This window comes from Ambystoma mexicanum, chromosome 1p (assembly GCF_040938575.1).
Source record: "Ambystoma mexicanum isolate Mex_15411 chromosome 1p, UKY_AmexF1_1, whole genome shotgun sequence".
Classification (NCBI taxonomy): Eukaryota; Metazoa; Chordata; class Amphibia; order Caudata; family Ambystomatidae; genus Ambystoma; species Ambystoma mexicanum.
Genome location: NC_090921.1, coordinates 1,032,047,352 through 1,032,072,265, shown reverse-complemented (window position 1 = coordinate 1,032,072,265; position 24,914 = coordinate 1,032,047,352).

Here is a 24,914-nt window from a genome sequence, read left to right as displayed (position 1 = left end):
CTATGTCCTGCAATCATACAGTGATAACTGCTAGTCATTTGAATCATGTGAAACTTCCAACAGGATGGCTCTTTTCATGTGGTAACATTACATATACTGATATTCCAGCTAACATTTCTGGAGGTCCATGTACTTGAACTCGATTAGGACTAATGATGTTTCCTTTACACTCAGCGATAACTCGAGTTTCGAATCTGTAGGGCTATCTCCTGACTGTGATTCACATGTACATTTGTTATCAGAAGCTGAGGTTCTAGCATTGACCCTTTCATTAGTGGGTGTTTGGGGTTTAGCTGCTTGAGGTTACAAATATTTGATGAAATTAGCGTGTTTAGTAGTTAAACGTCTTAATCATACTTCGCAGGCTTTAGAAGAATTACTCCTTGATAGTCAAGTTATTAGAAAAGCAGCTTTGCAGAACAGAGCTGCTGTTGATTACCTATTGCGAAAACATAATTTAGGGTGTAATGCCTTTGAATGTATGTGTTGTTTCAATTTAAGCAACCACTCACGATCTATTGAAAGTCATATTCGAGGTTTGAGGGATCTCATTTCTCAAGTGTCTCAAGATCGTAATAGAAATTGGTGGGATTGGTTATTTTCATGGATACCTGATATTGGGGGTATACTACGTTACATTTTTGCTTGCATTTTTATTATATTGTCTATTATAATTGCTTGTTGTTGTTGCATTTAATGTATTCCCAATTTAGTCTTAACATTTCGTAGGTTTCAGAGACCGGTTCCTGTGCCACCGGGATATGGGAGATAAATATCCAAAGGGTGGAATTGTTATGCTTGATTTATGCTTGATCCAAAATGGCGCGGGTGCGCAATGCAGTCTGGGAGCGCTCAGAGCCATGTTGGATATTTACTTCATACCGCAGTGAAACGCTGCACACATTTTGCTGAGTGTTAGATTCACAGTGCTGAGACAAACATGCTTTTCCAAACCTGGTATGCGGTCAAGGCCATTTCTGCTGGGAAAGCTAACGTTGTTATGGCTTGCTACTGTTCTCTGTGGAGCGTGTTTTTAGAGAAGGGAGGCACTGTACTTCTTGGGGGGAGCTCTCGATTGACCCAGCTGGCAACCGACGGCTGTTCCTCAACTGCGCAAGTGCAATTTCCAGAATGTTCGAGAATTAACTCCCCTTTGTGGAGTGTGTATATATGCGGAAACCCGGAGGTGGTCAGGTGAGACTTCAACCGGAGAAGGACGCTTACGTCCGACCTTCCTGTGAGCTGTGGTGCTCTCGGGCCTGGCTGTTCCTGGGGTCTTCCAGCCGCTTCTGGACGAGATGAGGAATCCTGTTACACTCACAGTGATGTATTTCTTTTTGACTTCTTTACTTTTTCTGTGATCTAGGTCCTTATTATTTTTGTGAGTTATTTCTATGTACTTGTAATCTTTGAATAAATAGCCGTAAAGAGCTGATTATCTTCTAAAGAGTGCGTGGCTGTGAGTTATTGTGTCTGTCGGTTTATGATTTAAAGTATTTGCTCTATAATTGCACTGGTGATTTATGGTTGTTCCATGCACTTTTTGGGGAAGAGCAATACAATCACTGGGTCCAAATTTCCACTGTGGTATGCCAGGGGCTTTTACCCCAATGTGGTTCTCTGTGTGAGCACTGCCGTCATGACGCTGCCATTTGTGTGTGAGAATAAGTAACAATCCTCGGCATAATTGGGGATTCCTAAAACTGGTACTGTGCAAATTGCTTTTTTAAGTTCAGTAAATCCTTTCTTCATGGTCTCAGGACATTCAATCTTTTCTTTCGTCACCTGGGCCTTCTTGAGGCTCTGAAGTAAAGGCTTGGTGTAAGAGCTATAATCGAAGACCCATGCCCTAACATAGTTGCACAGGCCTAAAAAGCTCTGACTTTGTTTTATCGTGTGTGGCTTAGCCGTGTTCAATATGGCTTCAGCCCTTTCTGGGGTAATTTTCTTTCTCTTATGTGAGATCAGCTGGCCTATGTGCCTATGTATAGCACTTCTCTTTGACAATATGTAACTTTTCCTCAACCTTATATCCTTTCTCAGCCAGTATAGTTAATAGCTTAACGGAGTATCGTGCAGAGTATCAGTCTGCATCAGTGCTCACAGCGAGAGGACCGGCGAGAGGACCTGCAGCCAGACTCTGCATTTTTTCACTTTGTTTTCACCTTGTGGATTGTGGACTGTGGATTGTGCCTTTAAGGGAAAGTAAGGCCAACTCACTTTAAAAAGACCCCATGAGCACGGAGTATCGTGCAGAGTATCAGTCTGCATCAGTGCTCACAGCGAGAGGACCGACGGGAGGACCTGCAGCCAGACTCAGCGTTTTTTCACTTAGTTTTCACCTTGTGGATTGTGGACTGTGGATTGTGCCTTTAAGGGAAAGCAAGGCCAACTCCCTTTAAAAAGACCCCGTGACGTGGAGCGTGCGCAGAGTATCGTGCAGAGTATCAGTCCGCAGCAAGGAGCCTGGAACTGGGGCCTCAGACTCGGACTCGCAACCAGACCCAGCAGCCAGTGAGGTAGGCGATCAAATCTGTGACTGTGCTGTGTGTGTTTTCGCTGGATGCGAACATTGTGACCATTCTGAACACTTTGAACGTCCCTGAAGATACGCATCACAGCACACACCGCACACTCATTGACAGGAAAAGTCACACTGCCCTAACTTCAATAGGGCCAGGGGCGGGGGAGAGTTCATACCATCGTTTATAACCTGACCTACACCTCAACGTCCGCTACTGCCTGTTGCCAGTGATAAATGGATGAAGACGCTGAGCAACGCTGTCTCAGGAGCCACGCTAAAAAAAAAAACACGACATCAAAGCATCAAACAATCCATGTACGCCAATTTTGACATTTACAGCTAACAGAACACTTGCTTCACCAGCAATTGCAGCTTTATTTCAACCCTTACTAAAAATTACCAACACTGGAGAAACTATGCAAACTGTGCAAAAAAGTTCATCCAGCTCAGAGAAGAATCAAAGGATCGTACTGTCAACAGGCAGTGGACCGTCAACTTAAACTTCACCACGCCCGGCCCCGGCGTCTCCCACGCGGCTTCCCATGCCGGGCTTGGTGGGAGGAGTCCAATCATCGCCAGAACAAGCGCCAGCCATCACGACCTCCTGTGCTTACTGCCCCTTCACCGCCTCAGCGAGTGGCCCTACTTGCGAGAGGATCTGAGGACCCCTCGTATGGGGTCTTGGGGCAACAGCCCAGGTAGAAGGAAGCGACCCAGCGCTCCACTTGGACTTGCTCAATGCCAGAAATACTGAGATCGGCAGTACGCAGCCGCTCAGTCCGCTGGCCACAACGATCGAAAATGCCCCAGTGTCTCGGCTATCCTCGGCGGACCTGATCCCTGGGCAACATAATAGTCACCTTGGAAGTGCTGATGCACAGCAGCCGCATAAGACAACATCCTCCAGGATCAACATATTGGCCCTACATGCGCCCGCAGAGGACGCCCCTACTAAAACCAACGATACAACTAAGGCTCAGTCAGCAGAAAAAATATCAGAACCTTCACTCTCCGTACTGATCCCGAGTGACGTGGTCTCCACTTCGACTGCCCAGATGTCAGTTGAGACCCCGAGGCAGACAGAAGAACTGCTGGCCCAAGAAGCAAGTACGAGTCAAACAAATCAAAGTGGATCATCAGCAGCAGATTCAGATCCGGACCTCGTCCAAGATCCTATTCTGGCTGACACCATTAAACCAAACCACATACTTCCTCCAAATAGGAAAAGGATCCCATACAAAAAAAGAGGAAGGGGTAAATCTCAAATGCCTCCTACATACGGCACTAAAGAAAATGCAACTGTACAAACAAAGGATGGAACCAAGACAAAAGAAACTACAACTAATCGAACCACGGACAGCCAAACCACCAGTAAAAAATGGGGTATTGGGAAAAGTAGTTTACCGACCCCTTTGCTCTCCAAAGCCTTGCTGAATTCTTTTAAAACACAAGGCCAAAGAAAATTACCCACTGATACCGAGCCCTCAGATGTGGAAATTTTGGAAGCCCTGGAAGAAACCCCACCACTGTCCAAACTTAGAAAAACACTACCAACGCCGGATAATCGAACCGATATTCGGGTGAGGGAAGCAATCCGACAGCCAGACAGGCTGGCAAATAACAATGACGCAGGGTCACCCAACCAACCTGAACTGATAACAACAGAAAACACTAAGCAAACTCCAGCAACAGATCCTCCGGTACACCCACAGGTCATCCCAGAGATACTTGAGCTACTACACCCAAAAACCTACCCCAAGAAACAGCACCGGGTTTGCAATCATGGGCAAAAAACCATCTCTCAACCATAAACCCTCCGCCAGGCCTTCCAGAAGCCACCACAGATGTGCTTCCCTGAGGATTTGACGATAGTGGTCCTTGGAACTCTTCACCCAGGTAGTACCACTCAGCGGAGGCTGCTCAGATAGAATTCAGCGATCAGTTACGAATCCACAATGCGCAGAGCGTACTACTACGCCATTAAAAAACAGAAGACTCAGTGAGCTTCCATCAGAAACGCAAAAAGATTCTCCTAACAACAGACGGGACATGACAACAGTAATGTCGGCCATAACAATTGCAATGCCACCTTTCTGCAAACTTTATGAGAAGATAAGCGATGCATCCAGAGACAACACAGCGACGCTAGCACTCATTCAGTCCAAATGAACGTTCCTGGAAGGATTTATAACAGCGATAGACTTGAAATATGATATAGCACAAAGAAAACAGGACATGAATGAGGTGGACTCCGAAACCAGCCCGGATTCAACCTGACAAAAAGATACAATAGCTTGGCCATCTGAGCAGAAATCTATACAGACGACTCAGTGTAAATGCAGTAAGGAAATTGCACCAATATTCAATAACAAATTAAAACTGGCTTCTAAATTGAATCAAATGAAATTGAACACATATCGATCATTAACACAGACTACTTAAGTCCAACAAGGGCTGGAAACAGCAAAGAAAGCCCTAAAACTATCAGAGAAAGATCAATTAGATAATGTGAGGATATGTCTAACACAATCCATACTCAACCCTAAAATTCTCAATGTCCAAACAGTCACAGCTACCAGTCTTCCAGTGAGCAAAGCAATCACAGCAATTGACCTTACCGAATTGCCCAAAACTATGAGCAAATTTTTGGACTCAAGTATCATAACAAATCTATCCCAGCACCTTGATCGGGAATCAGTGGAGGATATCCCGCACTTACACACAAGGGGCAGTGTTGTGATGAAAGACAGTCAGAGGACCCCTAAAAGCACTCAAAAGGCATCGACTCTGCCCTCAGTTCCATGTCAGTCAACAACTGGGACTCTCCAGCAAAAAGTTGACCACGAGTCTCGGCAACAAAGAAAGTCTATGTCCCCAACAGCACCAACTACACCACCAGAACCATTATCAGACGCACCAGTCAAGCAGTCACGCCATTCACGCCATTCAAGTCCGTCTAGGCATCACCAAAATGTAAATAGAGCTTCAAAAAAACAGAGGCTGGTGCGGCTATTGAAAAAAAAACTAGACTTTTCAAATTGGAACAGGCCTCAAGTAAAGACAAATATATGGTTCTTAACCGGAAATCAGTGCTGAAAATCGCAGCAAGTAAAACTGCCCTAAAATAGCTAAAGACGGATGACTTCAAGCTGATAGAGCCGTACCATAGAGAAAACAAGGCCAAGGCCTTTTTACATATCAGGGCAACTGCAATCCAAGACCTGACCGGGGGGGCTGGTAGAGAGCTAAAACTAGCTGGCTTTCTGCTATGCGAAATAAAAAGCCCAGGTGTTGTGCAAAAAAAAGCGAAACCCGAGGAAAACATTGGGAACACGAGGCTATATGAGCCTAAATCAGCAGACTACCATAACTCCAGAAGAGCAGAGCTGAAGGCCCACTTTGAGGAGACAACAACTAAGAATCATCGCAAATACTTGACTGATAAAATGGAGGTATTTTACTCTCGGGATCAGAAAGAAAGGATCAGCTCAAGACCTGCCCATTCAAGTAATGATAGGCAACATGTCTACCAAAGAACACAGAGCCTCAGAGAACGCTCTCCATGCCGGACCAGATTCAACAGTTACAGAAACATTAGACAGGATTCGCCGACAAAGACATCCACCGACACACCTGTCGGTGAAAGGAAATAATCGACGTCAGGTGGTCCTTCGAACTGGTTGAAAGGGGCCCTGATCCCAAATCGCAAAAGATAGCAATCACTGAAGACTCAAATAAAACCCTATCTTCAAAAGGCACTGACCCTAGCTTCATGGAACACTAGAGGCCATGTCCATCTAACAGATCCCAACAGCGAGGACCTAGGACAGTTCAATATTATTTTTCTACAAGAGACATGGCTTCTTGAAAAACCGACGGCTTTGAAATTGAGACATCACCAGCTGTAAAAGGCCTGATGGGTCGCCCGTCATCAGGCCTACTCATTGCAGTACGGACAGGTCAGGACCTGAAGATCATTAAGACAATCAAAAGATCTTAAAGGGTTTTGGCTGTCCTTATACAGTGGAATTACTTTTCCAATGCCACAGGATCTTGGTCATCGACACATATCGCAATAATCACCATCTACTGGAACCCCCAAAAAACGTCAACTATAGACTTCTGCCAAACTGTGGCTGAAACCATTGACGCTATTATAATCGAATGGAACACAACACTCATAATCATCAGTGGGGACATGAATTCAAACTGCGTTCGCCCAAAAGATCGACCTGCACCAACTGTCCCTCCGTCGTCAGCAGAAGAAAGAGGTCGAGCATGGATGAGGCTGATGATGTCAAGACTTGATGGTCGTGTAGCCGATGAAACCTCCGTCCCCAAGTACCACTCGAGCAAACAATAAATTACTGCCCGAGCGGTCCTTGAGGTCACAGGTGGTGGATTTTCGTCAGTCGGAACCAGGAATGCCGGAAGATGCCGGAAGATGCCGGAAGATGCCCCCTATGACCACTGTAAGGCAAACACGAAGTTAGGTCATAAACACAGAACCCCAGACTTGTATATGAGTATGTAATAAGTCTACAATAGGGCTTACCCTTAGGAGTTGGTCGGGACTTAATAATGGTGTAAAGATGTTTGTCGGAGGCAGCCGGCAAGGGTGACGACCAGATGACAGGTTGGTAAGGTACTTAGTATGAATGAAATCACCACCTTACGTAGAAGCCAGAAAATGTAAGTCAATCAGTTGAAAAGTGCGTAATCCAAGAACATAGTTCATAACAAAAGGGCAATCCAAATAGCAATCCAGGGACGGAAATGTGGTTGAATCCAGTAGAGAATAGTTCCAAACAAAGGTACCGTGAAGGAAGAAGCCAAAATCAGAGTCCAAGATCAATCCGAGGTCAGTGGTAGTAATCTGAATCCGTAGTCCGTAATGCGCCCAACAGGATCAGCTGTGAAGCGCTGGAGGGCAGTCAGCGCATCCCTTTTGAACGCTGACTAATGATCACGTGACTCTCATCATCCGTCACGTGAACGTGCTGAAGGAGGAGCTCTCAGGTGCCGGCAACGGAGACGTTGTAGAATGCCCGTGGCGCGTCTCCATGGCAACTGCCAACGCCGGAATGGAAACCAACGCTGATAAGGCAAGAACCGGCGTCGCTGACCTTGTCCCATTCCTTGCCGGCAGGCCTGCAGGGAAGAGTGTGTCCTGGCATGTATTTTGGTGGAGATAGTGGGAGCTGGATTATGAGATGTGTTCATGGAACGCATGGATGAAGGTGGGGGCGTGACAGATGACCTCCAGAAACTACCACAATGCTGCCTGGATCAAGGACTGCCACACACAGATCCCCACATGGGAAAGGGGAACTTCAACTGCCACCCTGGACTACATTTTTGTTTCCAGTGACATGCTTTCAGAAATTGAACATTTCCAGGTGGTAAAAACAAAGGCAAGTGATCACAACATGCTATCCATGGCATGGTCCTCCAATTCTCACCAGATCAAATGCTACACAGCCTCAGTAGAGACCAACATTCAATAAACTTGGATGCGCCTGACAGCAGCCAATGTGAGAGCTATAAACAACCAATATGTCGCAGTAGGGGGCGTTCCGGCTAGTACCAAGACCATACCAAGGCCAAATTATATTCCACTTCTGATCAAATACAAGGCCAAACAGAAAAAGGGCAAGGAACCTACAGTCAGCTTTCATCACATATACAACAAACGAATAGCTGAAAAAAAAGGACATTGAGAAAATTAAAGCGTAAAGCAAAAGCTGAAAACAACGACCTGGCGTGGGAAACGTGGTCCAAAGAGCAAAAAATCTACAAATCTTGGCTCAGATCACGTAAAGCTGATTTATATCAAAATGACGCTGAAACAATGATGAGAACCTTGTCGACTAAGAGATCAGGTAACTTCTGAGCCCTAATCATCATCTCACGGGGAAATCCGGGATCCAATATGGTAAACGCAGTTACAGAATCGGCATGGGTCAATTTCTTCACAGATCTTTTTGCGGCACCACCAACCACCAAGATATTATACCCTGAGACCAATCTACTTCCCTGGATTGACCTCTCCTCAAAATCAGACATAAGCTCAGCCATTCAAAAGCTCAAAACATCAAGAGCACCGGGTCCTGACGGCCTCACTACCAGTGACCTAAAGAGCTATATAAATGAATGGACAGATTTTATCAGTCTCCTGTTCAACCATTGCAGAGACAGTAGACAGATCCCAGTGTCATGGACCAAAGCAACGGTCGTCCTGATCTTCAAGAAAGGAAGTAGGGATGATCCAGCAAACTATCACCCCATAGCTCTCCTCGACATTATGGGAAAACTGTTTGCAACGCTCTTACTACAGCACTTCCAAAGTTGGGCGAAAACAGCCCCCTGCACCGACCACTTCCAGATGGGCTTAAAAAAAATGGTAGTACCTCTGCAAATATACTCCTTCTAAACATTCTTAAGGCAAAAATAAAACAGGGATCACCAACTGTCTACGCTGCATTTATAGACCTATTGCAAGCGTTTGACAAGGTGGATAGAGCACTTCTATGGAAAAAGTTAAAACTCTGGAACTGTCCTGAAGATGTTTTGAACCCAATAATAGCGCTCCACACAAAGACATCTCTTTGCGTTCGTCTGAACAGACAAGGCACACTTTCCAAATACATACCTGCAGAAAGAGGAGTCAAGCAAGGCTGCCCTCTGGCCCTGGCCCTATTTGTGGCTTTCTTAGGGGATTTTAAAGAATCAGAACTAGCTGTCTGCTGCTTTCCCCCAAAATAGGCAACATCGAGGTATCAGAAATTTTATATTCGGACGACATGATTCTTCTTGATCAGACGCCGGTAGGTCTTCAACGGCAGTTGGATAACCTCGCCACATATGACAGCCAACAACCTCTCAATATACAATAACAAGGTAAAAATCATGATTTTTGCCAAAACCGAACGACTCCACAAAGCGCCCAAAACCTGGTCAGTGAACAAAGCGCAAATCAAAGTTGTTCAAAATATCAAGTATCTGGGAGTCATCATTGATGGGTCATCACAAGAGGCCAAAATGTAACAGCACTTATGGGACAAAGCAAAAAATGTGACCTCACAAATGAGGCTGATAGACAGAAAATTCGGCAAATTCTCGCTGCTGCCAGCCATCAACTTCTACAAAGGCATAATAGTCCCAGCTCTAGCATATGGCATGGAAGCAACAATCACCATGCCAAAGACAGTCTGGCCGAAATTGGAGGGATATATCTGTAAAATGGTACTTGGTCTCCCCAATTCAATACCAATATCGGCAGTGAGAAGAGAGCTAGGACTGTTGTCGCTAGAAGCAACTGTCAATGTGTCCTCAATATCACTCTACAGGAAAACACTGATACGTGATGGTCTTCCAATATTCATCATTGACAACGAGCTCAAATCTACTAAATGCAAAGCACTATGCACTGGGCTGACCACCAAAAAAACAAATTGGAAAACGATGACTGGATTACTACAGGTGGTAAGGCAGTGGCGATTAAGCTCTTGAAACATCTCCCACCTACATATAACAAATTAAAAAGCCCTTTGGATTATTGCATAAAATTCCCGGACAAAAAACTCAGAAAAACTTTCTTACGAGCCCGTCTGAACTTATTACACACAAGAGCGATCCTAGCAATAAGAAGTCAAGCCAATCTCACAACCTGCAGACTGTGCAAAAACTTGGACAACGAAGAAACAGTCCGCCATTTTTTGTTAAACTGTCCAGCTCTAAAGGCAGAGCCCACAGCCTTCTTGGCCCCTTTGTCGGTAAATTCAGTTCCTGTGGAAGAAGACACATGGTGGTCCCATCTGATATGGGGCGAAAAATCCAAATGGTCGGTGGCGACAGCTAAGTTAATGGAAGCGGGCCTTCGCAAAGATAAATGCCATCGAAACAGTCTCATAACAATCTTCGCAGTTGAACGTGCAATTAAGTAACTTATCTGATCTCCTGAACAGTGATTTTAATTTAGTCTCTGCTTCTTCTTGTAAAAATCAATTCTTTTTCTTTGATTATACACAAGTAAATAAAAAAAAAAATAGCTGAACAGAATCGTGTCTGCATTGCTCCTCTGTCGTGCTGCAAATTAAGATGTCATCCACATATTGGATAAGGAGACTCACGCATCTGTCTGAATGTGAATGACGTCAGATCTTGTGAGTCTCGGTGCAACGGGATTGAGAAAATGCATTTTTCAAGTCAACCACCGTGAAATATTTTGCCTCAACAGGTATATTACATAGGATTGTAGCCGGGTTAGGGACTAAAGGGAACTTGGCCTCAACAATATTATTTATTGGGCATAAATCCTGGATTAGCCTTCAAGACCCTCCCTTTTATTTTTTGATCCGATAAACTGCAGTATTGCATGACGACTCTGACGTCACTAAGATGCCTTGCTCCATCATAGACAAAATTGTCTTAAAAGTCCCTTCATCTGCCTCTCTGGACATTGGATATTGTCGAGCTTTGGGTAAAATGGCTCCTGGTTTTAGCTTAATTCTCACTTCCCCAACCCCTTTTAAGAGGCCTACGTCATAGGGTCCTGTAGTCCACACTGAGACAGGCACCTGGACCATGTCATCATCAAACTACTCAGGACGGTTTCGTGCCAACATCATTCTCTGAGGCACTTCTCTTTTCATCATTCTCACCCAGAAAATGAGACTCGCTTCCACCATTGTCTATTCCATGTCTGTTTGCTCTTCAAACAGATCGTCATCAGTGATGTCAGTCAATCGATATCCCTCTTCAATGGCGATTACTGAGGACCATTGTCAGTCTTCGTCGTCATAACCATCAATCAAGGCCATTCTTCCTCGTACTGCAGCTGTGTGTACCATCAAGGGAAATACTTGTCCCTTCTCCTCGTGCATCTGTATTCTTGGTCTGGATAGAAACTCAACTGGGGTTCTAATGCTTTTGTCTGCAAGACCTGGCAGTCCTGCCATTAGTATGCGCATACTATATGCAAATATTTCTGGCTCTAAGGGTATAGCCCTCCTGGCTGTGTGTCCTGCATATGCGTTGAATATTTTGCATACATTTGAATAGTGCATTCCTGTAGTTGAACATACTATGCCCTCCTCCGTGAATGAGATTGTCATGTTTAACTTTGTCATTAAATCTCAACCCAAAATACTTACTGGGGTCTGGCGTGAATATAATAAAGGCACATTCATTTCACATTCTCCTATAGAGACTGGAAGTGTGTTTGTAAAGGGAACACGACTTGTGGCTCCTGTGAAACTCAGAGTATTTATGGCCTCGCTGGACAAGGAAAACTTGCCTTCACGTATGCACGAGCGTGTTGCACCCGTGTCAACTAAGAAGGAATATTATTTATCCCCTATGACATCCAACCTAGGTCTCCAGTGAGGGTCTGGTGTCACTGATAGGATAGAACACATCAGGGCTCCCAGTGAGCTGTCCTAGTCCATATACAATTTTGCCCCTGCTTGTGGATTTCCCCCATTCCCATTGGTACTTCCCATTCCAGGGTTCAGTGTCTGTCCTGTGCTCACTGTCTGTGACAATTGTAGCAGTGATTGTTGGGACTGCCCTTGTGGAAAACTCACCACATGTTCGGGCTGTGGGTTTTGCTGAGTTCCTGGAGTTTGCTGTTGAACCGTGTGATTCTGTGCAACTCCCTGTTGTAAAGCTGCAGGTGGATTCACCATGCCTGCTCCCATACCTTGGCCGTTCTGCACCATGCCTTGATTTCTGCATGTGCGCGCCAAATGCCCTGTAATCCCACACAACCAACATACTGGCGGTGGTCGGATCATTTGCCCGTTTGACATATCTTGATTGCCATTTTGCATGTTTTGGAAAGCTCCTTGATTATTTTGCCATCCCCTTCTTCTAAATCCTCTTCCCCTGGGGTAAAACCCAATATTTCCCTGATTATTCTGTTGTACCCTATTGACCTGTTGCATGCTTGATTCAGCTGTGCTAGTTATCATGGCTCTCTCAAGAGCATATTTTGACAATTTCTTCTGCACCAATTTCACTTCCTCACCTTTTCGTGTAGCTTCCTTTTTGCGATTCTTTTCTTGCAGTAGCCTGCAATAGTGTGCGATGGTCAGCTCTATTTCTGCCCACGGTTTAGCCTCAACTCCTACCAATTTCTAGAGATGTTTCTGTACTGGCTCTGGCAGCCCTTGGTACAATATATGATAGAACACAGGTATAGATTTCGTCCAAGATTCATGAGTCTTGTGTACCCACGCATCTTGAAAATTCTGTATGTAAATTAACGGATCCTCAGACTCATTCATTTTACGTGTCATTATAGCTCCCATATCAGAAGTGTCTCTGGGTAAAGCACTCATAGTGCTTTCCATACTGTGGCTCTGCAGCTGTTAAATGGAGCTCCGTCATGCGCGGTATTAATTGTGGTCACACCAGGGTAACCTGCTCGTGTCCACACGTCGTCTGCTCTCTCACCAAGTATGGCGATTAGGAGACCCTTTATATCCCCTATAGCTAGCGTGTTTCCTCCTGTCATTTTTTCTAACTCATGTATACACTTTTCGGCCCCCGATGTCAGCATTGGAAGTTTGTTTTTCAAATTTTCTCGATCCATGTGTGGCCATGGAATATATTGTGGTCTTGCTCCCCCTTTCTCGAGTAACGGAAATTGGGTTGAATAGCTCTCTTTCTCTTCTCTCATTGTTCTTCTGTCTATTGCAGGGTAATATTCCTGCATCGCTGCCTGCTTGGCAGTGTCCTAAGGCTGCTCACATAGGGCGGTGGACACACCCCCCTCTGACCGTGAGATACTTCTTCGTGTCGGTCTGACTGTGTGGCTGACTCTGATGCCCTTGACATGGATTCACTAGTATCTGACCATTGTATCCATTTCTCCCTTGGGAGTCATCTTTCACTCCTTCTCTCTTCCTCATTTTCCTCACGTTCCTCCCCTTCTGAGTCGAACATCATCTGTGCCCAACTCATTCCACTCCTTGTGTCTTCTCTGTTTCTACTTATTTCTAGTCTATCCAGGGATAGTTCTCTATTCCCACTACTTCGGGAGACATCCTCACTGTCATAGAGCTGAGTGCTCTCTAGGCGTTCATCTTCCCCCTCCCCTTGAGGTATTTTCTCTAGTCCAATTTAATCATATAGTCTATCAATTGTTTCTCTGATGCTTCTGGTGTCGAAGTCATCTTCCATATTTGCCCTCGACGTGCCTGGTACTGAATTGTACGCAGGAAAGAATTCCTTGATGTCTTCCCAATCTACTACTGGAGCAGGTTTTTTATCCTCTCTCCCCAGATATTCGCGATCACGTGCTCTCTGTCTTCGCTTACGTTCTACATCATCATCAAATTCTTTGCATTTCCTCGCCTCTTCTCTGACCCTATCTTCTTCCTTTTTCTTTTCATTTCTACGTTCATCTGCCCTTGGGATTTCCTCATCCCTTCGTCTCTTTATTGTTTTCTCTCGTATTCTTCGCTCTTCCTCTAATCTTTGCTGTTTCTATCGTGATCATTTGCTGCTCTCTGTTTGCGATCGAGCTGTCTTTCTTGCTCTTCGCGATATAGCCATTCTCGCCTTTGTCTATCTTTTTTCCTTATTCTTTTGTCTCTCAATTCCTTCTCGTTCTCCTTTCTCTGTACATTGCCTAGCCTCCCTTTTTGTTTCGTATCATCAATGCCTTTGCCATCTAGTTTCAATAAAATGTGCCCTCCCATCCATTCGTTCTTTACAAACGTTATCTCATCAGTTCTATCTTTGCTTCCTTTCTATCGTTTGCCCTCTCTCTCTTTGTCGAGAGATGCACTTATCTGTGCCTGGTCCTGTCTCTCTTCATCGCGTCTCTCCTGGTCCCTTGGGACTATGGAGGTGATATCCTTATCCTTTTCTTTACCTTGATTTTTGTGACTACTTTGTGTAGGTGACTCATATGCCAGGTTGCTATACCCTGTAGCTGCTTTAAGTTCTCTCAGTGGGTAAAACCCCTGTGTCCTTATTGTCGTCACCTTTTGTTTCAGACGGGGCGAGTGGCGCAGTCGGCGTCTCACCCCCCTCTGTGAATACATTAAGTATCCAATCTATTGGCGGCTCCTCTTCCTTTCCCTGTTCGTACATTTTCCAAAGCTCAAGAACAGCTGGGTGTTTGTCTAACTTCTTGCCCGTGTATGTGGTGTGCAATATGTTGTCATGTGTTGCAAAACAGCTTTAGATAAGGACCCACCTTGTGGCCATGGCATAAACATCTTGTGGGTGGTTCCCTTAACCCACTATTTACTATCTTCTATTAGCTTGGGGGCATGTTTTGGCAAGTGTTTGCATAGGTGTGCTAATGGAGTTATGTCTTCCATGCTTAAATCTGTTCTCTTTCTCCTCATATAACACTTGTCAATGCTTCACGTGACTTAAACAACTTCCAACAGTATGAGCGAGCACCAAACACTGCAAGCTCCAATCCCAATTTTTTCCGCAAAATTTTATACCTTCTTTTTTATTTCAAAAGCCATCCATTTGCATGCAATATTATCTTGACTATTCAATTGCGTTAAATTAAAATCAGTTTTTACAAGGAAAATGTTTTGACTTGTGACGTCACAACAAATAACATGTGAGACAGATGTTCAACAGACTAGACGAACACCAGCCGGCCACAGATATCTCTGCCTCTAAATATTACCCCGACATGGAGTTTAAACGTACCCCTTTCACAGCGTCTTTAATCGCCGTGGTAGTCTATTTGTTGCCCCTTTAGTTGGGACTATGGGTATATGTTTCTTCTAGCCGCTTATATTGAAAGCATAGGAATAAGGAAAATCCTCTCACTTCTCGGGTGTCCTCCCCGGTATCTTCTCTGTTTGCTTAATTATTCTCAAGTCATTATCCCCTTCCCCTTAGATATATACATTCTTCTCTACTTCTGACTATGTTTTGTTTTTTTTCTTTTCCCGGCCTCCCTCCATTACCTTTTCCCTTTACTTGTTCTAAAGCATGCACTTTTGCCAAAAAACTCAGTCTTTTTCACTTACTGTTCGCATGGTTCCTCTCTGGACCCTCGGGATCACCGCCTTTTTTTAGCGCCTCCTTTGGCTTTTCACCCACTCAGCTGCCTGTAGGAATGGGAAGGGGTTGTGTGGGGAAACACAGGTTCCTTCAGACCCTAGTCTGCAGATTTTTCTTACAGTACCACTGTCTACGGGGAGCTTCACGGTCTACTCAGCCGAATGGCAAAGGACTTGTGATATGGCCGAAGACCTAGAGTTACTTTATGTCGATGGTCAATGGGTGTCTTAGCCTGATCAATAATTGATGATCGAAAACCATCCTCTGCTACCAAGTGTATTCTGAGACCCCCGGCCGGTTCATAGAGCCGAGGTTTGCTCGGAAATACTTTAAGACGAGATAGCTGCACCCTTAAAATGGATGGGGGTGCAGATTTGTTACTCAAGCACCAATCAATAAGGACGACTCAATGGTTTGGCAAAAGGAGTCTGTTTAATGACAAGTACAGAAAACGGGGAGTCATGGATATCAGCAGTGATGCGATCAACCCTCTCGCTTCAACTCTAACGAACTTCATACAAGTTGTAACATTTATACTCATAGCTCGTCATAATTGACGTGTAATAATCAAAAGGGAACATGCAATTCTATTGGTTAGGAAAAGGTAACTTTACTATAGGTACTATATCTGTATATGGTAACGGAGTGAAGGGATTGGGTAAACGCTGTCAGGTGGACGTCTAGGCCCTTCCTTCAAAAATGACTACTGTAGATGTCACTAAAAGTACGACGTCCCATTGGTTCTGCTAACTATAGGATCCTAGATTATTTGGTCCATTTTGATTGGGTTGGCACCAACCCCATGCATACTTTTGCACTTTGTTTAGCAGCACGCAGAATGGTCAGCCAGTTGTGGGGTGTCCCTTAGTTACCCGGCCTTCCTCCGATTAAGGTTACAATCAATCATCACTTTAGTGTCTGTGGGCCTCATTACGAGTTTGGAGGTAGCCATGGTGCTATTAGCACCATGGATGCCTCCAAACCGGGCTCCATTACCGGGTTCCTTCAATGAGGAATAACCGGGTCATTCCAACATTGGAGGACCCGCTAATTCCTCCTTGAAGGAACCATTCCCCATTCCCATTTGAGCCCACATAGGGCTCAATGGGAATGGGGAGGGGGGTAATAATGGGCACATTACAAATGGGCCGTTATTACCTCCCTCTTCCCCTCGCGGGACCCAGAAAAGACGTCTGGTTTTACCAGACGTCTGGTCCGGGTCCCGCAAAGGGAACTTCGTAATCGGCGCTCACGTAATGAAGGGTGCTGGTCCCGTACCGGCACCCTTCATTACGTGAGCGCCAGGGTCATAATGAGGCCCTATGTGTCAATTAGTTAACTGTGGTTGGCCTCGAAACTGCATCTTTGGTCTAGAAAGTGTCATGAACCACCGATTTCGGCCCTTCTGGACTTTGTGGTCCATTATGCACCGCGGCATGAGGTCAGTGATTCTTCCAACATGGCCGACGGCCCAGAAACGCTGCGCTCTAGTCTTTGCGTGCAACACTCCTGCTTCCTAGAAAACAGGCATGCCCCCACGGCTCTGCACGTCTCAACGCAACTGCTTGGAGTTGTTAGGCGTGTGTTTCGAGTCCGTATACCGTACCATCTCCAGTTCCTTACCCCTTTTTTCTTCCTTCCTGGAACCCTCTCCTGATTCCTGCATTTTACCCGCTAGCCTATTTCCCCTCATCCCGGATCCCGTTTTGTGCTCGGTGCCGCGGTCCCACAGGCATTCTCCGAGCATAGGACACTTGCTCCTCCTCCTTCCTGCATCCATCGCTAACATTCCTAGATACTGAACGCTATCTGGCTTAGGCAGCCGGCCACCTCACGCCGGAACCCGTAGACTCCCGCTCCAACCTGTACAAGTCTCGGACAGTGAGGAAGAAGGAAAGCGCTTCCAAGAAGACCACAAGCAAGGAAAAACAGGTGAGAAAGAAAGAAGATTGTGACAGAAAGGGTTCTCATAGCTCTGATTGGTCCAGTGCCAGGCATAGGTGTGAACCCTGGCTTCTTCTTGCTCGGCTGGTTACATGATTCCCACACCGTGAATTTGCTTCTTTTCCCTAAATTCGTGTATTTGATTTTCGTTTCACCCGCCACCTGCCTTTGCCTTCTTATCTTGACCTTTCAGAGGCAGGATATTCTGTTCTTAGTATCAATTAGATGTAGCTACTGTTCGCCTCATCTATTGGTATGACCTTGGCTTCCCTGGCACAAGTTGCCTCTGCTGAGTTTCGATTTAGCCGTCTCTTCTCGTTTTGCTAGAATATGATTCTTTTCTCGTTTGGTCTTTACTAACCTGGGTTGATTCTGCTTTTTGTGCAAAGTAGAAATACACTTATAATACTGTGCTTCGTTTTGAGGTAGATTATGTATAATGGCGCTTGCCGCACAATTCTTCTACTAAGCATAGCAAGCCTCACTGTTTTCTTAGCTTTCTTGAGGTTCCAAGCATATTTACAGGTGTAAACTGGTCGACTGTCTTCATATTGCTTACAGCTTAATTCTCTGACATTTGAACATCATTCTTTTGTTTCAGGTTCACGATATCCCTACTCATGGCGTTTCGTCTCTTTGTGTCATTCTCGGGTCGTCATTTCTTCTATCTGTGAGTCAGTCTGGGTTCTTGTGATGTCACCATTCGTCTTCCATTAAGACGTTTTTGGTTTCTTCCAGGACTGTACTTAGGCAATCATCATTTTGTCTCATTTGTTGGTAGGGTTTCCTCACTGGATACCTTACCGTCCATGGTTTTCTTGGTACTGGTACTTCAATAGGTGCTGTTTTTCTGATAGGCACTGGGTAGAGCCCTACTGCGGCTCTCTGCTGGTTTATTTGCTCATCATACATCACGTATCGCGGTGTGAACGTTCCTGGAACTTCAAAATGGACGATTGGAGTGCAGGCTTTATTTGGGACCTCCTCTACACCTTACATACATGCTTGTATTGAGAAGTGAAGTTTAAAACTGTCATCAAAAAACACTGGTGTCTGACGGAGTATCATTTATCATTTACAATTGCAACCGTTGGGAGCCTCGTCAGCAGGGGAGTTGCTAGGTCTGGAAAAGACCCGGGGCTAAGCTGATGTCGGAACTGTTAGGACTGGGGGCTAGCTAGTCTTTTGGCTGTAGCTCCTGAGATTCTATCCGGGGCTACAACCAAAAGATCAGGGGCTACAGCCCCCTTAGCCCCCCCCTAGCAACGCCCCTGCTCGTCAGTAAAAAGATGCTTGGGCAACTGAAAGTAACACAGACAATTATTCCTATTATTCACAGAAAATTGTGCAAAACCCATTCAATTCCCTTTCTTAAAATAAACCGATAAACTTATAGGTGATGTGAAAGGGCAAGGGTCCTGTAATATTGTACCTTTAACTGGAAAATGTCATAACTCCAGCGTAAAAGGGTCAATCTGAAATGTAAATGAATAGAAATTGAAAGCTGTATACATATGTGGTTTGTAAATTTGCATAAACATGTTCAGAGAAGACTAAACACACACCTGTCCAGATTAGAGTGCACAGTACCTCAGAGTATTATTTTCCTAATTAAAATCTTTAGGAGTCAGTTGTAATTTGTTCTTGCCTCTGTTTATATAACTTACTCATAGCTTATTTATTCACAACCCACACTCCTATAGGAGAGCCAAGTGAACTGAGTATGTGCATATAAATGCCATTTATACAAGTATCCTTTCTCTGATACCATACTTCTTTTGAGACTGGAGAACATCAATTGTTTTTGAATAATTTTTTGATGGTTTTGTATAAATATATGCCAATGCACTGGCCAATGAGTAGCGATGCTAACATTGAAATCTATTGTGCTGCTTAGAAGCAATCAGAGTGTATTTGGAATGCCTAGTATGTTTTAAAATACAATTTACACAGAGAATAGATTATGGAAATTAATGCTTGTGTGTGAAATAGAGAGATTCTTGCGGACAGGTAACATTTTGTTTTACTGGCAAATTGTATTTGTATCTATAACATTGTGGTGATTTCTTTGGTGTAAAGCTGGAGAACACCTTTGTTTGAATTTAACTTTAATGCATTTAAATAAATGTGGGTTTTGAGAACACTGAGGCCCCTATTCTCATCCAGGTGTTAAGTATCGATAAGGACGTTAAAGGCTTAACAACCTTTGCGGTACTTAAACCTATTCAGAAGGTGACTCATTCTTCCGAAGTTGGAAGAAATGCTCCACTTTCGGAATACATGTGGTGGCTGCTAGGATGTGTTGGAAACCCATCTAGCAACCACCACATGCACAATCTGGCTTTTTGGAGGGATATTCTTGTGACACTCTCCCAGTTTCATATGTGCGCTAAAATAGCGCAAATATACGGTACCCGTTTGGTTGTGTTAGACTGGAGGAGTACCACAAGAAGCCTTGTTTGGGGTAAATGAGTGTTCATATACACCCGTGTGTCGTATATGAACACTTTCATGTGCACCAAAGCAAGCAGCTTCAACCTTTCATTATGCAATGTTGAAGCTGCTTACTTCGGTGTACATGAAAGTCTTCATATACAAGACACAGGTGTATGTGGACACTTTAATTTACACCAAAGTAAGCAGCTTCAACATCCTGCAATGTTGAAGCTGCTCACTTTGTGTATAAGAACGTGTTCATATACACCTGTGTTCTTGGCAGCATTTTTGTAAAATTAACGAATATGTCGTCGTTTTACAAAAATGCTGCCAAAATTGAATTGCGCCCGTTACAACTAAAAACAGGTGCAATCCACACAGTGCACTGTCATGCTCTACGAGGACGCCCAGGCTCACATGAGAATACTAGTGGAGCCTGGGCATCCTCTTTTGCGCAGTGAATCATGCTGTTTAGCACCTTCACTACGCCAGTTCAGAATAGGGGCCTCACTGTTTTCTTACCCAGAATTGTGGGGTGAGAGTTTATGAGTGGGGGGCATGAGATTAGTGATGCAACATTAGTTGAACCTATAAATCAATTCAAATATATTTCTACAATGATGACGTGACATATGACATCACTTAGGACATCTGAGATGCCATCAGTTATGACATCATATGAGAAATCAGTTATGACACCACTCATGCCCTCCCCAGCGACCTTACTGATAAGTACCAGCCATGGTGAAACAATTTAGACTGTGTTTGAAGAAATAGAATTCCTTCAAGTGCAGATGCAATATACCCTGTCTTTTTTAAACGTTTAAAAACATTTGAAGCTTTGCACAAAATGGTCAGATAACTGCAGAAAGTTAGTCTTGTACATAACAGTCTACAGTTTCAGGTGCAATACAGCAGGTGTCTGCAACATTTGGATTGCCAGAGGTGTTACATTACAACCACCACTAGTCCTACCAAGCATAGCAATAGTGAGGGATCTCAGGAGTCAGAGCCCAAATCCTGTACAACCCATGCATTAAAAAGATTACAACCTTCATATTTTCAGTACATATGCTGCTCTATTCCTGATAACCCCATGTCCTCACAACATGAAGAATACAATGGTTGTAAATGGATAGTATTTTTAAATACAAATTCCAATCAAGCTTTGCACTTGAATCCACATTTATATGCAGAAACACGCTTTTTACATACGTCATGTCTCTTACTTTCACAAATAATCTGCTGTACCAGTGAGGTAATTGATGATGCCATAAATGATGTCATATGTGATGTTATCAGTGATGTCATTTGTAGTGTCATCAGTGTGCGTAGGGGCTACGCAATAGGGGCCTCATAGTTACGGTGCTGTAGCTCCCAATACCTACCAAATTTCTGGGGCTTTGTTGCATTAAATCAGCACCTTAACGCCATTTAGACTACAGGTTTTTCACTGACTATTTATCTCAAACACAATCAATGTTATGATGGTATGGTGGGTTTAAAAAAGCAAGCAAAACCCTTCCCCCTTAAATGTGAGTGTAGAATTGCCCATCACAGCCACACATGGTAACGCACCATCCTTGGAAGTTCACCTCCAATTCGGAATCACTGAGCAATACATTGTGGGTATTGTCCTATTCTACAGCCACATTTCAGTTTATGTAATGTTTTTTTTAAATCCCACCATAACATTGACAGTGTTTGCTAAACATAGGATGTCTGATTATCCCTAAAATTAGTAAAGGGATGAGGAGGAAGATGCAGTACTCGAGGGAGGAGTGCCCTTGCATTTGTGCTTCTTGTCTTCAGCCTTGAACTTCATTACCCTCATCTCCTTCTGCTTCTTCTCCCTCATCAGCTCCTCCATGCCTTAATGTGAACTGGATCTATGTCTTTTGCACTGTTCCCTGGGAGGGAAAGAGCTGGAGCAGAAGATGCAGATGTGTTTTCCTTATCTGATTGCTTTTTCAGGACTGCTCACTCTGAAGAGCAGTGAGGACAACATTCTCAGACTGAAACACTGTTGCCACGGAGCAGCAACATTTGGTTTCCCAGCAGACCTCATCAGAAAGAATGCCCAATGCCCCCCACATTTCAGAACTGCAACATCGACCCGGTGCTTTTGGAGGCTGCAGGGAGCAATCAGACTGTGTGCCTGGAACATAGGGTTCATGCCCCTCTTCTCACCTTACTGCTGACTCTAGGGTCTCTTTTAATCGCCTCCTGGCCCCCAGTAATGCCCACCAGGTCATTCATTGAGGCCCAGCTCCTGGCCTGTGGAACCACCTACACACTTGGGTTCTGTTGAGCTTACCTCCCTGTGTTCCAGGCCCAGCAGGGACATGGGAGTTCCTTAAAGATTTCCCGACAATCCAAGGAGATGAGTCACACTCTGCGACACAGGGACTGTATGTAGAACAGAACAAGGAACAGGAAAAGTGTTGGTAAGTGCTGGCATTTGTACTCAGATGTGGAGACAAAAACGGACAAGGACGTTTTCAAAAGAAAGACTGAAGGTAATATAGACTATCTTCAAGATATTGAGTACTGGGATGAGGAAGAGGGACATTGAGGTAATGTTTATAGTGAAATTATGGTTTACTAAGTGTGAGACTCCATTAACATGAATGATGCCATGTCACCAAGCCAGTGTCAAATGTCTAAGACTCACCCGCAGTTGGCAGAACTGGACACCAAGGGGTAAATTAGGGCAGAACTGAGTACTGAGGGGAAAATGGCAGTACTGGGCACAGAGGGCTGAGTTGAATCAGACGTCTACATCAAGGGGCGGCTGGGACAGAACTGGCACTGGTGCCTAAATGGTGGAAGATATGGGACAGAGAAAAGCATGTAAATTAGTTTTAAAGTGGCAAAAATATTACAGCTAGTATGCAGATGTTGTCTTACAGTGAGAATACTAACATCTTTGGGCATAGCCAAGAAGAATGTGTCCATACATTGGCAATACTTAAATACCCAGCATGAAAACAACTTCTTACAGTGCAATATTGGCATTACTGGGCATAGCCACCCTCCGTGTGTTTATTGTTCCAATATTCACGTAGATCTGCACAACTGTTGGCACAGTTTACTTATATTACATAAATACATATTTTTACAATGACAATATTGGCATTAGTAGGCACATTCATCTCATTAGTGTGTTCTTGCTCTCACACTTTGGCCATATACTGGCACATCTAATGGCTTTATTGGGGACAGCCAGCATGAGAGTGTTATTACAGTGGCAATACTTGCATGTATTGGCACAGCCAGCAGTGCAATGTCTTCTTACAGAGGCAAAACCATCATTATTCAGCAGAGCCCACATGAGTTTGTTCTACAGTGGCAATACGGGCATATATTGTGCGGACATGCATCATTAAAATGCATTGGAAAATGCCCCTGTGTACTGTTGGTGACCTGGCATCTATTGGATTTCTTAATGTGTTACCCTGCAAAACTGATTGCACATTGCATGCCTTTTTAGCCATTTCTTTTTTTTACCAAAAAAGTTGTGTAAAATGTACCATAGTATCTCATTATTTTTTTCAAAGAAATTAATTAGGGAAAACCCACCCAAATTCCCCTGATTGTTTGGATTTCTCTTGCTATGGTTGGTCGCTTGCTCATTATTGGGAAATTTTTATACCCCTGCAGTTAAAAAATTCACCAGCTGCCACTGTGTAAGGTGAAGGGTGCAATTTTGGGAAGTGTGTGAACGTATGTGCACACAGTGCAATTCTGGGTATATTGTGTGTGCATGTGTGTATATATGTGTGGGTTAGCACTTCTAGAGACATACACACATGGGTGTATGATTGCACTACAGTGCAGGGCCGAGAAAGATATATGTTCAGTGCGGGGCAAGGTGCAGTGTTTGGAGTGCAAGGGTGGTGTGGGTGTGTTAATTGCAATGCTCGGGACAGTGTGCATGTATGTGCATATGCATGTTTTGTGATTTGTGCTTTTTGTGCATGTGCAGTGCTGAGGGAAATGTGCGTGCAGTGATGTGCTGTATGTGTCTTGTGCAATGGTGCAATAGGGATGTGCGTGTGAATTGTAGAGCCGTGTTTGCATGCGTGTGCAGTAGTGCATGTGGGAAGTTGTGTTTCCAGTGCTCGGGGCAGTTAGTGTGCAGTGTGGCATAAATATGTGGAAATATATGGATATGTACCACAGTGTTGTAAGATATGTCTGTGTGCGTGTGTGTGTGTGTGCATGCTTGGTGCAGTTGTGATCACTGATGTGCTGCTTTCTTCTTCAACAGATCTGCAAAGTCCCGAAAGAATCTTAATTCTAATCTTAATTTTCTGAGCTGCATTTGCCCTCTCATTAATATGCACCAAAGAGTACAAGTTACCCCAGCACTGATTATCTTATCTATGACTACTGCAGTAGTCTCTACCTGGGTTTACCAAGATGCCAAACTCAACAACAGGTAATGAAGATTACCCCTGCATACTCCGCGGGGAGTCTTGATTCTATTAAAGACAAGGATGTGTAGGGGAGGAATGGCCACGAGGCCCTCCTCACCTACAGCTCCCTCCCCAGGTGAGGACCATGGCTCGGTGGGAGCACCCTCATGCCACCCGGGCCCAGGTGGAGGGGGGTTCACCCGCCGACGACATTGCCCACACGCACCCTGTCTTTGCATTTACCGAAACTTAAGTTAGGCCTAGACGCCATCGTGCACAGCAAACATGGTGTGAGTTCAGCACACTGTAACGAGGCCCCCACCTTTGGAGGGCCTTTCATGCATCTCTGCCGCCTCAGCAGCCCTGGCAGATCCGCTGCGAGCGCGTTCCCATGAGAAAGTCGGAGATGAGCTAAACCCGAGATGCCAACACGGCAACATTATATTAGTAACAATGTGATATTGCACCCCGTATGACCCAGACCGCAAGGCCGGGGCAACGGGGAAAAAAGCTGAAGCATCACTATCTGAAGAAGGTAGAAA